Source organism: Nuphar pumila, chromosome 4 (assembly GCF_984573655.1).
Source record: "Nuphar pumila chromosome 4, dmNupPumi1.hap1.1, whole genome shotgun sequence".
NCBI lineage: Eukaryota > Viridiplantae > Streptophyta > Magnoliopsida > Nymphaeales > Nymphaeaceae > Nuphar > Nuphar pumila.
The window spans coordinates 4,176,421-4,194,430 of NC_143252.1; positions in this window are offsets into that span (position 1 = coordinate 4,176,421).

The window sequence follows — 18,010 nt, forward strand, 5'->3', positions numbered from 1 at the left end:
ATGGGTAGGTGCTAAACTCATTTGGTGCTAAACCGTATGTTAAATGGGTCTTTCAGGCTTTTTTCATTTTATTTTAGCTCATGAAGAGTTTGATTCCAACACATAGGTGGGTTTTTATAAAGTTCAAAAACTATAATTTTTGTAAATTTTCAAGGCTCCAAACATCATTTTTTTCATTCAATGCACATGATCCACGTGTAGATTCTTATTAAATTAACCATGCCCAGCACATATATAGGGACAGAACCACATAAAAAGTACTAGAGAAGCCCCAAAAACCCCCATTTAGCACGCGGTTTAGCACCGAATGAGTTTAGCAAAGACCCATTTTAGTGTATACTACTACTTAATGGGCTTATACAAGCTAAGCACATATTGCTTGTGTTTAATTTGTTGAGCCTATTTTACTACTTGGAACGATCGCTTTTTGAGCTAAACATAGGCTGAGTTGTGACTTGTTTTCCAACCCTAGCACTAACTCCAATGTTGTCAGTATCGGTGTCAACCCTGTATCGTTTGGCCAATGATTCTGGTGAATTGGTCGATATCGATACTCAAGTGAATCATTCTGAATCGGCCAAAAATAATTAAAATTTTTATTGTGTCAATCAGAATGTAACACATGTTAAAGTCATTAAAATAGTATTAAACTAATATTAAAATATAATTTTTTAAGTATTTTCTATACTTATTAAAAATTAATCAATTCAGGGGTAAAGCGTATCGATTTTTTGCTGATAAGATATGTCTCGGTCGATACACACCAATACTGACAACATTGACCAACTCAACCCATGACTCGGCCGAGTTTTGTACACAAACAAGATGTATTGGATTTTGACCCAGTACTTTGGTCAAGTCACCGGGTTGACCCAGCGAGTTTTCAAACTATGGTATAACTTGCGGTTCTTTTTGCCTCTTTTACGAAGAGGTTGGGTTTAGGCAGACTTCTGCCATTAACAAAAAGATTTTTACAATGCAAATCACATATTAGTAAGTGAAGGAAACCAGTTCAGTGGTTTATTCTTGCAGATCCTATCGCAATCCCAAACACTTAAATAAGCAAACAAGACATCTGGGCATATAACTACACTCTTTAAAAATTTGACTACAATGAGGTCTCGAGAGAGAGACATGAAGAATTTTACCATTGTGTCATCCACTGCACCATCATATAATCTATAGGTCTGTCAACGGGTCAGGTTTGGTTTGGACCCATGTGGAACCCGACCTGGACCCAAATTTTGGGTATAATATCAGGTCTGGACTTGAGTCTAATCGGGTCTGCCATAAAAGAAACCATACCTAGGCCCAATAAAAAATACATGAAACAGGTTCGGTAAAATAATAAATTTTATCATTTTTACATTTAAAAATTATAGGTCTTAATCAAAACTCGAGTAGGGTCAGGGTTTGGTATAACATTTCATAAAACTATACCTGAATCCATGTATTAATTGGGCCTTCCGTAAGATTCGCAAAAATTTAGAATTTGAAATAAGAAATATTGTGAACAATGAAACAAAATCTATTCCGTGTCATTGACCTATGTGATTGAATGTGTTAAACTACTATGTTTTTGGCTTAACTTTGACCCAATGACAATTAGGGGTTAACTAATAAATAAGTTAAGAAAGTTGATTAATTATCAACTAAACTAAGCTATTAATTTATTTGATTGAATTAATTAACTTGTGACTAATTTTAATGATAATTCATAACTAGTTAATTTAGTTGATAAAACCATAGTCACTATAGAATTTTAGCTAAGTATAGAATGAATAAAAAAATTTATTATTCTTTTGGATGGCAAATTAAAGTGGTGTCTAATTGACAATGTTGGTAATTGAGTAGTTATGTTTGTTAATTAAGATTTATTAGCATATAATGATTGGACATTAATCATTTATTCATTAATGGGTTGCTAATTAACAAGTATATAAGGTAAATTATACTTAAGGTATTAACTGAATTTCTAACTTTGATTTATAAATTTAATTATTTTAGAAATGTGACCTAAGATGTAAATGATTAAAAGTGAAATTTCTTGTGGGTTTCAACCCACATCGATTTTGATTTGAAACCAAACCCGTTGGAGATTCAAATAATTGTTAGGTGTAAGAAGGGAGGGGAGAGAGAATTCAAATATGAAACGTGGGTTGTTTTCCTTCCTTTTGGAAAAAGTTGGTTTTGATGACGTGGAATAGTCGCATATTGATGGTGTTTGAGTTTGTTGTGGGATTTATAACCCACATGTAAACTCTAACACTTGTTCCTGAGAACAAGAGGTTGGGATGACTACCACACACGCGTGCGCCCGTCGTGCCGAGTCGAGCTGGGCCGGGTTCGGGTAATTGGCCCTTTAGGGCCATATCTAATCAAGACTAAAGTATTTTTTTGCCCAAAGTTTATGTGGATTTTTGGATTCTTTAACGGGTTATGAGAAATGATAACGGGTCACGACTCTTCGTAGTCCGTGCCTGTTATGGCTCTTCGGATTCCGTTAACAGATATTGACCCTTCCATTTTCGTTAACGTGTCACATCTCCTAGAATTCCGTAACGGGCTCCTTCCACGTTTCATAACCGTTCGTGGGTTATAAAAGCGTGGTTAGGGCTGGGGTTACTCAGAGATCCGAGACACACTGAATTCTAAAGAAAAGCTCTGCGGTTTTCTCTTTCTTTGTTGCTCTCTCTCTCTTTCCTGAGTTATCCCGGAAGGGGGTTTTTCTGCATCATCGGTTCGTAGATGTTGTTTTCAAAGGACGATCTGTCGAAGTGCACTGTTTTGATCGTCGAGGTTATTGTATCATGGGGGAAGAACGTCGGACCCTGTTTGCACTGTATGTGGGGGCGAATCTTCTCTAAGGGGAGTATTTTTCGTACACCTTAGCCTTTTACACAGTATTAACATGCTTTTCTTGTATTTATTGTGTTTTGTGCATATGTCATTGTCTGGATTTTGGTTTTATGCGGAAAATGTCATGCTTGCTCCATGTTCTTGTTTTGATTGATTGTCAATCATGATTTCAATATTGTTGTATTTTCTGCTCTATGTCATGATGTTGATTGTGAAATAGTGTGATCTGAAAAACGATCCAACAATAATTGGGTCAAGAAAATTTGAATTTTTGGAGGAAGTGGAGTGGGACCTATTTCAACTCATCGCCTCCTTTATGGCTCAAGTACCCAAGGGAGGAAGAGAGAACCATTTGAATAGCCTTGGAGGACTCTTTTAAGAAAAGCTCCAAATGGAAGTCCTTTCAAAGAGCAATCCTCTTACCTTTTTCATTTTTTGCCATTTTTGCATAAACATGGTAACCAAGATGAAAAAGGAGAAGGGTGGCTGGAGGTTGACCAAGATCAACCATCCATCAACCACCAACCCCTCTCAACCATTTATATAATTTTACCCTAACCCTAGTTCTATAAAAAAAAAATGGAGAGGAGTCTTATTCCAATGAATTTGGCTAAGGATTCTCCTCCTCATCCTTTGCCCTCTCTTGCTTTCTCTCATCCCCTACTCATTTGTGTGAAAGCTTTTTTTTTAAGTGTTACACCTCTAACCCATATAGTGTAAAGAAGGGTGCATTCAAACTCATCTCTACAGCAAATCAAAATAGGGTCTCATGGTGTTTGTCTTTCACTCTACAAAAGTAAGATCCTTTACCATCTTCATAAGGATTGTTTATATAGAACATTCATCTAAGAGTTGTTTAAGCATGTTGTCATATTTTCTTCAAAGCTAATAAGATTTGGCAAAAAAAAATTGTATGTATGATGGTTGAATAAAAAATGACATGCATAGTCTTCCACCTATATTTTCTTCTGAATAGTTAGAACTTGGTTAGTTTACTTCTAGTTTGTATTTAATTTGAGGTAAGCATACACAGTTTTGAAATTCCACTAGAGGGGGGGTGAATAGTGAAATACGATAAAGATCGATAAAATAAAATAATCAGGCAATAAGGCACAACACATAAAACACAGAATTTATACTAGTTCGGTCAGTACCCAGACCTACATCCAGTCCCCAAGCAAACCACTTGAGCTTTCCACTATAACATCCGAGTCACCGGATAAATAGTACAACACCCTCTTCCTCAGAGGTCTTCTTCTCTCAACAGAGAAGGGGCACACCCTCTTCCACAGAGGTCTTCTTCCCTCAACAGAGAAGGACAACACCCTCTTTCACAGAGGTCTTCTTCTCTCAACAGAGAAGGGCAACACCCTCTTTCACAGAGGTCTACTTCTTTCAACAAAGAAGGAAAACAGTAAATAACAGAGTTACAATACTTCCTATAGAACCTTCAGAATGATATGAATGCACGAATGAAGGATTCTCAGAATGTTCTGTTTGTCACTCAGAGGATGCTCTTTGTCAAAGAGCTGGACTTGACTTTTTCTCTTTTCTTTCTCTCTTTCTTTTTCAAGGCTCTATTTTTCAAATATCTAATAGGAATTTTTCTCGTTGTAAGCTCACACGTCTATTTCATTTCCACTTGTTGAATAGTTTATTTGAGTGTGTTTATATAGCTTTTGAAAAAGTAGTCATTACATTTTGAAATTATAGCCTTTTTGAAATGTGAAATGTTATGTCATTTCAAAAATATCTTTTAGAGAAATTCGAGAATGCCTTTTTCCATAAAAGTAAAATATAGGGTACACTAGTCGTTGTAATATTTTAGGTAATACATATTTTATGTAAAAAGTCTATTTCTTACAATAGTACATTGAACGTTGGATTGTAGTTTTGTCTTTATTCTAATTAATGATTTGAGGTACATAAGTACTTCTTTACTTTAAATGAGTGCAAGTACACTGAGTGCTTTGAGATATATATTTGTACATAGTCATGTCAAGTGTTTTCTTTATGTTGTGTTTTTCAAAGTCTTCAGAGAGAATGAGGACTAAAAGAAAGTCGACATTCTTTGAGAAGGATATTAACAAGGATTTGTTACAGGAGGTATTTAATGCTTTGTACAAAGAGAATGATGACTTCAAGTAAGTCGACATTCTATGGTTTTGTAAAAAGGTAACTAGAGTCCTTTAAAAAACATATTATATTTGTATTTCTTTGTGTAGCCGATTTTATGTTTTTGTCTTCTTCTTATATTAAAAACATTTCTTTAAAGAAGGTAACTAGAGTCTTTTCAAAAATATATTATATTTGTTTTTCTTTGTGTAGCCGATTTTATGTTTTTGTCTTCTTCTTATATTAAAAACATTTCTTTAAAGAAGGTAACTAGAGTCTTTTCAAAACTATATTATATTTGTTTTTCTTTGTGTAGCCGATTTTATGTTTTTGTCTTTTTCCTACATTTCTTTTTCATGTTGTCTTGTATATAGTGTAAGGTACAATTATTACATGACAAAATATCTTTTTCATAAAGGGTTGTAAGAAGGTACAATTATTAGTTTTCAAAAAGGAGCTTTTTGAAACTATCGTATACTTTTATGATATAGTTTTTATGAATGAGTACGTAATATGCAATATGCATGTTCCTGAAGGTTCTGTTACATATGACTCTAAAGAAGAAAAAAGTCTTCAACTTGAGGTAGCCGATATCTTCAGTTGAACTTTAGGAATGCATGGCTCATCAAGCTTTTTCTTCAAGGAGTATGATTGCACTAAAGTTGTACTTGAACAGAAAGTCTCCATCCTTTTTGGGTGAGATATCCTTGCATCAAATACTCGTTAGATGTATGGCAAAACATATTCAGTCATAATATAACATGTTTCAAGAGGACATATTATCATATTATATGAAATCAAATACGACAGTGTATCATATTATGTGACATCAAAACAGAGTTTCTCAATATTCTCCCCCTTTTTGATGATGACAAAATATGCTCCTCCTGTCAAAAAAACATTATGCATAGAAATAATAATATGATAAAATATTGAAAAAAAAAGTTTAAAGAGAGTATTTCTCCAATAATGGAGACAGGTTTTCTCCCCCTTTGTCATGGACAAAAAGGAAGGGATCAGAGTAAGAGAGTTATTACAGACCAAAAGGAATTAAAAGTTATTACAGACCGAAAAAAAAACAAGTTTATTCCGAAGGTGAAGGAGGTTGATGTGTTCGGTCGACACGATTCTGTTGGTGAGCTTGACGAGTCTGCTGCAACAGGGCTTGATTGCGAAAGATATGATCCTGAGAGCACTCGATATCCATCATTGCAGAAAAGTAATCAAAGGTGGATGTTGGATCGTTTTCATCAGAGCCGGGCATGTGCAGGGACCTTAGATTGAAGGTGGTAGCATCAAGGACCTGAGAGGGACGGAGGATGACTTCGTTGTGAAGGGGTACTTTGAAGTATTTTAGGATGTGAGTTATAAAACACCCGAAAAGAAGAGGCTTGAATTTCTGGTAACGAATGAAAAGGTCGAAAAGAATGGAGGACCAGTTTATTGGAGTAGAGGAAAATATTGCATAGATAAGGAGAGAGATTTTTCGTGGAACTAATCCCTTGCGGGGAAGCTTGGGATAGATGTTGTGGAGAAGAATCTGGGCAAGTAATTGAGCATGAGGTTGGAGATTCCTCATGTGCCAGGGAAGTTGGTAACAGTTGGTACAAAGAAGAATTTTTCGAAGTACCGATCGTTCGATTGGTACTATGTTGTTGAGGTCGGTGGTGGTGGAAGGTAGGTTTAGAATTCTACCTAGGTCGGAAGCATCGAAAAATATCAGCTTTCCTCGGACTTTACTAGTGATTGTAGTTTGTTCATGATCAGTGGAAAAGTTTGTATAGAAGAGTCGAACTAGTTCAGGATAGTAGGCAGATTGGGATGAAGATCCTAGTAGAGGTTTGAGTTCAGGGAGATAGTTGTCTAAGTCAAATAGCATGAAGTCGTCGAAGTTAACCAATTTACCTTCATGAATGGGGCGAGAGCATAGTAAGTTGTAATCGTGAAACAGATCTAGATACCTTAGATCTGCTGCAGTAATCACATTGTTGGAGGAGGAAGAGGCCATTACAAGAGTTTGTAAGGAAAAAGGAGAACTAAGAAGGGCGAGTTTGAAGTGGGTAATAGTTTGTAGGATGATAGATAGATACGAGTGGAATTGGTGTGTGATGAACCAATCCATTAAATAGAAGAATGAAAATGATTTTGATAGGTTTTGAATGACATTGGAAGTGAGTGATTTTTAGAATTTAGTCAAATAAGGAAATCCGTGTGTAGTAAGTTAAGAGACTTGTGAATGACAAATCAAATCAATGTTTGAAGATAGTGTATTATATTGGGTTGAGAAGGACATAGTTTTGAAATAATTTGTATATATATAGAGATTTTACTATGGGTGAGTTTATCGACTAGTGAGAGAAGCCATTAATAGAGTATGGGGTGTCATGTTGAACTAAAAAGAGTGAATGATTTTAAAAATAATGGCCTAATAAAACAAGCAACTTTTTACTTTATGTGGAAGTATTCTTAATTCGTGAATAGAGAGTTTAGAATAGGACAACCCATGGGGTATGAGTGAGAGGCAATAATAGTTTTTATTTAAGAAGTATATATATTGATAAGCGTGAAAGGAGAGTGAATAGACATAAAAAGATGATACGGATATGTAGAGAAAAGAGAAAGGTTATAAAGGACAACATTCACTTGATTTAGATATGACATAAAGTAGAGTTAGAATAAATAAAGTTTTGCTTGAAGACAAGACTTTAATGAGTCTCGATTTTAGAGAGATATACAATATAAGAGAGAGTCATGGTCACGGATGGAAAGTCACTTCATATGAGATAAAGAGAGAAAGAGGAAATAAAAATGTGGTACTAGTAGTATTAAAAACAATAGAGAACACGTTGTTTAGAATATGATTTCATAAAAGATGTGAAGGATGACCGGATGATAATAGATTATACTTAAGCTATGAAATAACCGATGATATAGTAAAAGTTTACGTGAAATATAACCACTTAAGAGGTGATACAAAAATAATAATCACTTTGAATTTTTCATAAGAGGTCTTAAGATTTTAGATACTTACATTGATAAGAGGTCATAAAAAAGAAAATATATCACATGAATATAATTTATTAAGAATAATAATGAGGAGTCATGTTTGGAGGTCGGCTAGCTTTTTGTATGAGAGGTTGTCACAAAAAGACAAAAGATATAAAAGGTGTAATGAAATGAGTGATGTGATCCAAGTCATGATAGCTTTTTACTTAAAGTAAATGGTTCTTATGGATATATGTAAAAGGAGATAGGACAAGAAGACATTATGAGAGTGTACTTGAAAGATGACATGTTGAAAGACATAAAGAATGTGTTATGATGAATGTATTTCTATGAGTATTGTGAGTATACGAAAATATGAAAACATAGTTTGACTTTGAATAGTAAAACAAACACAAAAAAAAATCGATAATAAAAAACTTTTAAAATAAGATTTTATCAAAAGCAATACTCTTAATAAGTGTGATTAATTTACAAGTCACTTAGTTTGCATATTCCTAGTTCTCTTCTAATACGTGTGAAGTCTTCATGTTTTAATGGTTTAGTGAATATGTCTGCTAACTGTTGATTAGTGGGTATGAATTCGAGTTTAATAATGTTGTTTAAGACTTGTTCTCTTAAGAAGTGGTGTCTTATTTGAATGTGCTTAGTTCGTGAGTGTAAAATAGGATTCTTAGATAAGTTTATAGCACTAGTATTATCACAGAAAATAGTTGTATTTTCAAAATTTAGACCAAAATCTTTTAAGGTTTGTTTCATCTAGATAACTTGTGTACAGGCTAGGCTAGCAGCAATGTATTCGGCTTCAGTAGTTGATAAGGATACACAGTTTTATTTCTTACTGAACCATGATACTAGTGAGTGCCCTAGCATATGACATGTTCCACTTGTGCTTTTTCTGTCAGATTTACTTCCAGCAAAGTCAACATCACTGTATGAGATTAGATCAAATGTAGAGGATTTTGAATAGAATAATCCAAACTCAACTGTGTCTTTTAAATATCTCATTATTCTTTTTACAGCTTTAAGATGTGATTCTTTTGGATTTAACTGAAATCTAGCACACAAGCAAACACTGAACATAATATCTGGACGGCTAGCAGTTAAATAAAGAAGTGATCCTATCATACCTCGGTATACCTTTGTATCAACAGACTTACCATCTTCATCTTTGTCCAAAACAGTAGTAGTGCTCATAGGAGTAGATTTTGAAGCAGTTGAGTTCATGTTGAACCTCTTCAGAAGTTCACGAGCATACTTAGATTGATTGATGAAAACTCCATCCTTGGTTTACTTAATATGCAGTCCAAGAAAATAGGTGAGTTCTCCCATCATACTCATTTCAAATTCTTTCTGCATGGACTTAGAAAATTCTTCACAAAGAGTGCTGTTAGAAGATCCAAAGATGATATCGTCTACATATATTTGAACAATTAGGGTATGATTATTCACTAATTTAACAAATAATGTAGAGTCTGCTTTGCTAACAGAAAAACCAGTTTTTAACAAAAAGGTTTTAAGTCTATCATACCAAGCACGAGGTGCTTGTTTTAAACCATACAAAGCACGTTTGAGTTTGAAAACATGATCTGGATATTGTTCATTTTCAAATCCTGGAGGTTGTTTTACATAAACTTCTTCATTTATAAAACCATTTAAAAAAGCACTTTTAACATCCATTTGATACAGTTTAAAATCCATATAGCTTGCATATGCTAAAAACATTCTAATAGATTCAAGTCTAACAACAGGAGTAAATGTTTCATCAAAATCAATACCTTCTTCCTGGTTGTATCCTTGAGCTACTAGTCTAGCTTTGTTTCTAATAACATTACCTGTTTCATCTAGCTTGTTTCTGAAGATCCATCTTGTTCTAATGATCTGATGGTCCTTTGGTCTAGGCACAAGATCCCAAACATCATTTCTTTGGAATTGATTCAATTCTTCAGTCATGGCTAGCATCCAGAACTCATCAATGATGGCTTCATCAATCTTTTTTGGTTCAAGTTGAGAAATGAAAGCCATGTTTGCAACCCGTTCTAGCTGAGCTCTAGTTTGAACCCCCTTTGTCAGTTCTCCCAAAATCTGTTTTTGAGGATGATCTTTAATATCGACAAATGTTCTTTGATGATCATCTTCATTAGACTTAGCTGTGTTATCTAAAAATAAATCTGTACTTTCAATATCATCATCGTTAGTTTGCTTATGAACAGATTGATCAATAGATTCACAAAAACTAACATGCATAGATTCTTCAATAGTATTATAACTCTTATTGAAAACTCTGTATGCTTTACTATGACTTGAATATCCTAAGAATATGCCTTCAACGGATTTTGCATCAAATTTATCCAGGCTATCTTTTGTGTTTAGGATAAAGCATTTACATCCAAAGACTTTGAAATAGTCTATTCTTGGAGTTCTGTCATAGAATAGTTCATAGAGAGTTTTATTTAATAAGGGTCTAATGAGAACTCTATTTGTTATGTAGCATGCAGTATTAACAGCTTCTGCCCAAAAAGATTTAGCAAGATTATTGTGTTGGAGCATAGTCCTGGCAGATTCCTGAAGGGTTCTATTCTTTCTTTCTACTACACCATTTTGAGGTGCAGCTCTAGGAAAGGCAAAGTTATGAGAAATACCATGCAAGTTACAAATTTTTTTAAAAAGTTCATTTTCAAATTCTCCTCCATGGTCACTACGGATTTTAACAATAGAACAAGATTTTTCATTTTGTAATTTTTTACATAAGATTTCAAATTGACAAAACGTGTCACTTTTGTTTTTCAAAAATATTACCCAAGTAAATCTTGAGTAGCCATCTACAATAACAAAAACGTATTTATTGTGATTATGACTAGCTACTCTAGAAGGACCAAAAAGATCCAGGTGGAGAAGCTCTAAAGGTCTTTTACTTGAAATGATATTTTTTGATTTGAAAGATGATTTTGACAATTTTCCTAATTGACATGCATCACAAAAGTAATTCTTTTTAAAAGATATTTTGGGTAACCCACGTACTAACTTATTTTTAGCTAATTTAGACATGTACTTAGAATTTACATGACCCATTCTCATGTGCCATAAATGTTGAGAGTCATTATTAGCTATAAGGCAATGTTTTGTGATGTTTTCTAGGTATAGTTCATATATATTATTCTTTCTTATACCTTTTAAGATGATGTTTTCGTTGGTGTCTGCTATGAGGCATGCATCATGATTAAAGCTAACATTATAACCTGTGTCACACATTTGACTGATACTTAGTAGGTTATGTTTTAAGCCTTTAACAAGGAGAACGTCTTTGATAAGAGGTTTATCTATGTTACCAATATTACCAATGCCAATTATCAAACCTTTGTTGTTATCTCCAAAGGTGACGGTTTCACCTTCTTTATGATGAAGAACAGCAAAAAGGTCTGGATGTCCTGTCATGTGCTTTGAACACCCACTATCTAGTATCCATCTGTTCTTCTTGTTTGGAGCCTGCAAATCATTAAGTAAAATTTCTTTTTGGTACCCAATCGGGTCCCTTTTTGTTAGACTTTGGAACCCATATCCATTTGGATTTGGGTTTGTCTATAACCTTAGAGGAGTTAAAAAAATGAACATTATAATACTCCTTATTTGATTCAGACGAATTTTTTACAAACGTGGTCTTTTGATTCATACAGGAAGGCTTGTTGAAATGAGAGTAGCCAATACCATTCTTGTAGAAAGAGACTTTCTGAGAGGATAAGAGTTTATCCAAGTTCTCTTTATCTTTAGTAAACTTGAAAACCGTTTTCATGAGGTTCTCAGTTTTACTTTTTAGCTCTAAAATTTCTACTTGCAGATTTTTAGTTTTGGAGCTAGTAGAAGAAATTTCAGACATAAGCATAAGTTTTTCTTTTTCAACTCAGAATTTTCACTGCTGAGTTTTTCATTCTTTTGGGAAAGCTTTAGATTTTCAGATTTTAAATATTTATTTTTGAAACTCAATTTTCTAGATTCTTCAAATAGTTCTTGAAAAACATCTAGAAGTTCTTCAAAGGAAAAATTAGAGATTTCACTTACAGAACTTTCGTTTGCCATGAAGCACATATTTGCAGTTTCGGCTTCATCATCACTTGACTCTTCACTACTGGATGGTTCTGAATCATCCCATTGAGCATGCAGAGCCTTTTTCTTGAAGAACCTCTTCTTAGGTTCCTCAGTCTTGGACTTTCTTTTGAGAAGAGGTCAGTCACGTCTCAAGTGACCTGGCTTGTTACACTGATAGCACATGGGATCTTCCTTAGGATCTTTTCTTTTCTTGTGCTTGTTTGGAAGCCGGTTCCTTCTCATGAAGCGCTGGAATTTTCTGGTTAGTAGCGCAATTTCAGATTCTTTATCTAAGTCTTCATTCTCAGATAGAGCTGGAAAAGCCAAAGTTTTCTTTATTGGTTGCTCTTCTTCCCTTCTTTCTTTCATCTGGACTTCATAGGTCATAAGATTGCCTATTAAGTCGTCCAAAGTAAGCTTAGATAAATCTTGAGCTTCTTCAATAGCTGTAGTCTTTTTCTCCCAATCAGTTGTGAGAGATCTCAAGATTTTCTTCACCTTTTCAGTCTGGGAATATGTTACACCCAGAGATTTCAGATCGTTGGTGATGTTGGAGAATCTGGTAAACATCTCTGTGATGGGTTCATCTTTGTTCATTTTGAACAACTCATATTTTCTAACAAGAGATGAGATTTTGGCTTCTTTCACTTTGTTGGTTCCTTCATGAATAACTTCCAAAGAATGCCAAATATCATATGCAGATTCACATATAGATATTCTATTGAATTCGTTCTGATCAATGACACAATATAAGACATTCATAGCCTTTGCATTTAGGTTTGCCATTTTCTTTTCTTCATCAGACCATAAACTATAGTCTGCGGATGGAGATGTGTATGGATGCTCAACAATTTTCCATACAGCAAAATCTATGGATTTGAGAAATATAGTCATTCTGCACTTCCAGTATCCATAGTTGGAGTCATTGAAGAAAGGTGTACGAGATGCGTGTTGACCTTCAATATCACGAGCATAGGAGGTAGATGCCATTTGTGCTGGATGACTTGTTACGTCAAAACCAGCAAACCTGCTCTGATACCAAATGAAATTCCACTAGAGGGGGGGTGAATAGTGAAATACGATAAAGATCGATAAAATAAAATAATCAGGCAATAAGGCACAACATATAAAACACAGAATTTATACTGGTTCGGTCAGTACTCAGACCTACATCCAGTCCCCAAGCAAACCACTTGAGCTTTCCACTATAACATCCGAGTCACCAGATAAATAGTACAACACCCTCTTCCACAGAGGTCTTCTTCCCTCAACAGAGAAGGACAACACCCTCTTTCACAGAGGTCTTCTTCTCTCAACAGAGAAGGGCAACACCCTCTTTCACAGAGGTCTACTTCTTTCAACAAAGAAGGAAAACAGTAAATAACAGAGTTACAATACTTCCTATAGAACCTTAAGAATGATATGAATGCACGAATGAAGGATTCTCAGAATGTTCTGTTTGTCACTCAGAGGATGCTCTTTGTCAAAGAGCTGGACTTGACTTTTTCTCTTTTCTTTCTCTCTTTCTTTTTCAAGGCTCTATTTTTCAAATATCTAATAGGAATTTTTCTCGTTGTAAGCTCACACGTCTATTTCATTTCCACTTGTTGAATAGTTTATTTGAGTGTGTTTATATAGCTTTTGAAAAAGTAGTCGTTACATTTTGAAATTATAGCCTTTTTGAAATGTGAAATGTTATGTCATTTCAAAAATATCTTTTAGAGAAATTCGAGAATGCCTTTTTCCATAAAAGTAAAATATAGGGTACACTAGTCGTTGTAATATTTTAGGTAATACATATTTTATGTAAAAAGTCTATTTCTTACAATAGTACATTGAACGTTGGATTGTAGTTTTGTCTTTATTCTAATTAATGATTTGAGGTACATAAGTACTTCTTTACTTTAAATGAGTGCAAGTACACTGAGTGCTTTGAGATATATATTTGTACATAGTCATGTCAAGTGTTTTCTTTATGTTGTGTTTTTCAAAGTCTTCAGAGAGAATGAGGACTAAAAGAAAGTCGACATTCTTTGAGAAGGATATTAACAAGGATTTGTTACAGGAGGTATTTAATGCTTTGTACAAAGAGAATGATGACTTCAAGTAAGTCGACATTCTATGGTTTTGTAAAAAGGTAACTAGAGTCCTTTAAAAAACATATTATATTTGTATTTCTTTGTGTAGCCGATTTTATGTTTTTGTCTTCTTCTTATATTAAAAACATTTCTTTAAAGAAGGTAACTAGAGTCTTTTCAAAAATATATTATATTTGTTTTTCTTTGTGTAGCCGATTTTATGTTTTTGTCTTCTTCTTATATTAAAAACATTTCTTTAAAGAAGGTAACTAGAGTCTTTTCAAAACTATATTATATTTGTTTTTCTTTGTGTAGCCGATTTTATGTTTTTGTCTTTTTCCTACATTTCTTTTTCATGTTGTCTTGTATATAGTGTAAGGTACAATTATTACATGACAAAATATCTTTTTCATAAAGGGTTGTAAGAAGGTACAATTATTAGTTTTCAAAAAGGAGCTTTTTGAAACTATCGTATACTTTTATGATATAGTTTTTATGAATGAGTACTTAATATGCAATATGCATGTTCTTGAAGGTTCTGTTACATATGACTCTAAAGAAGAAAAAAGTCTTCAACTTGAGGTAGCCGATATCTTCAGTTGAACTTTAGGAATGCATGGCTCATCAAGCTTTTTCTTCAAGGAGTATGACTGCACTAAAGTTGTACTTGAACAGAAAGTCTCCATCCTTTTTGGGTGAGATATCCTTGCATCAAATACTCGTTAGATGTATGGCAAAACATATTCAGTCATAATATAACATGTTTCAAGAGGACATATTATCATATTATATGAAATCAAATACGACAGTGTATCATATTATGTGACATCAAAACAGAGTTTCTCAACAAGTTTCATATTAAGCTTCTTAGAACCCTTATACATTATTTAGTTTAAATCCAACTTTGATATTCAACCTGTAAACAATTTTGGTATTTGTTTTGTTAGAGATGGGCATTTTCTTTTTCTTGTTATTTCCAACATTTACGTACTTAAAAGGAGCATGTGAATGCCATATTTAAAAACAAAAACATTGAGACATATTCAAGGTTTGTCATGTTTTTTATTTATTTATTTTTTTAAACAATGAGACCTATTCAAGATCTGTCACGGTTTTCCTTTCTTTTTTCAAACTACACGATATCTACCCAAGGTTTGTCATTGATTTATTTTCAAACACATTGACTAGCCATAAGTCACACATGTGCTTCATCTCCCTGACTATGACATGTCTTTTATATATATATATATATATATATATATATATATTGCCATGTATTATTGCCATGGGTTCTTACAAGTATGCTGGATATTTATTTTATTATCTTCTTCCCATAACTCACATTCTACTTGTTGTTGTGTTCAGACCATGGTCTGAACCCATGTGAGTTCAGACCATGGCTTGAACAGAAACTCAGTGGGCTTGCCCCAACTGGGTGCTAAATATTTTATTTTGATGTTCAATTGGTCCGTCTAGACCATGGTCCGAACTCGCGTGAGTTAAGACCATGGTTTAGATAGAGGTTTGGCAATGCATATGGTAGCCAGTGCCATATGTGGTTAGGGATGGCAGTGGACTGGGGGAAAGCAGGGCCCCGCCTCGCCCCGTTTGGACCGGGGATGAAGGGTATGAAACAGGGATGGAGGCAGGGACGAAGGTTAAAATCCATCCCCGTCCGGGGGTGGAGGCGGGGATGGACGTGCACTTTTCCCCACCCCGCCCCGTCCCCACCACGATCCCCGCCTCATCCCCGCCCGACCACTTTTCCCCGCAATATCCCCGCCCCGCCCCGCCTCATCCTCGTTTGAACCGGGGATGGAGGACATGAAACGGGGATGAAGGCGGGGATGGATGATAAAATCCATTCCCCGCCGGGGATGGAGGCGGGGGTGGAGGATAAAATCTTGAGGCAGGGCGGGGGTGGAGACCTTGTCCCCTGCCCCGCCCTGCCCCACTGCCATCCCTATATGTGGTATGTGTTTTATATGCAGATTGCATAGGCGCAAGTATGCCCATCACAAAAAAAAAATGTTTGTGTCTGCGCAGCGATATTCATCGCAAGTCTGACTGTAAAAAAAAAAAATGTGTGTCAATTTTTCATCGCAAGTCTGACCCAGTAAATATATATATATATATATATAATGTTTCATAGTAAATATATATGTATGCCGTTCAAAATATGCAAGTGGAAACCATTCTGAAAATATGCATATATGGTATATGCATATATGCAAAAAGAAAAATATGTACTATTATAAAAAGTGAGTATATGTGTGCACTTTGGATGTGTACGTGATGTTTAAAAAGTATAATATATATATATATATATATATATATATATATATATATATATATATATATATATATATATATATATATATATATATATATATGAACTTATGATGATGTGTACAAGCATGGGTGTGGAATGCATGATACGAGTCATATAATGTGATATTATATGCTACATGTGATGTCATGAATGGTTTGACGAAGTAGTGTACACGATGATTCGTAAAATTGACTATTCTATCATGTTTTAAGTAGCATTGTTGCCCTAAATGCACATTCTGTTAAAAATGGAATGATGAGCCTATGCCTGCATGCTTTGTTACTATATTTTGTTATTGCTCGTATGTGAGTATTGCTGATATATTAATGTTGTTCTTGACTTTTGATTCATGCGAGTTATGTTTATGCTTGTGAGATCGTGTATGAGCTTTGGGTTTGTTAAGAACCCGTGAAGTGCTTTAGGAAGCATCACTATAATAGCATATAAGTAAATTCATACATGTAAATTTTTTTATCTCCTTCACCAACTGATTGCTCATGTGAGCTAAAAGTGCTCGAGCATTTGGAATGAGTTGGTTTCACATAATGTGGATGTTATTTTGATGAGGTACTTGGGCTTCTGAGCCTTGATTTGCCTTGTGAATGATGTAGATGATAAAATAAATCACTTAATAAGAGGAAAACCCTGTAACTCATTCTCACATGATCTACTTAGAGAAAATAGATGGTATAACATTGAGTTACAATTGGGGCACGAAGATTCAATTACTTGTCTTATGTTATTGTTATGAGAGCAAGATGTCCATTTTGGTCTTCAATCACTCGATGTTAGGGAGACTCGGGTTATCTATGAGTCTTAAGTGATATACCCCCATCTACTGCAATAGTTTTGGATGTCATTCTTGTTATTTGATTGTCACTCGAGTTTCTCTCAATCATAAATTGCCCGATTGAGATCCATAGATACTTTGATTAATTAAAATATTTAAAATAATACATGCCAGAGTGATATTTGCTAATTTGGTGATACCCTCGAGTATCTGGTGACACATTTTAATTAAAAAGAAAACCAAAGATTCATTGTCATCACTTTGTAGTTTGTTCTTGAGTGTTGATATTCATCACGTGTAAATTATATTGTGAACATGTTCTTTAATGAATTATGATTGTCTATGGATTTGTTAAACTATAATATTAATATTCTTTGTTAAACATGATATTTTACTATTTTTCTTGCTTAAAGCATTTGCAACTACATTAGTTTTTTCAAGGTGATAAGAGATAGAAAAATTATAGTCTTTCAAAAGTTTCAACAACCTAGAATAGAATTAATATTTTAGTTTGTGGTATTACTTTACTTGCTTTAAAAAGTCCGACTTAAGATGCTGGTGATGCTTGATGGATTCAGCGGCGGGGCCAATGAATCATGGCTCTACTGTCTAACTGCTCAATTTATTTGTCACTTATTTATAGCTACTACTTTGTGTTTGGATATTGAAAGTTCAAATCCCCAAAAATGTTTATTTGTGAAAACACACGTCAACTAAGTGAGCTCCTCACATGTGCCCCCATCAAGGTGT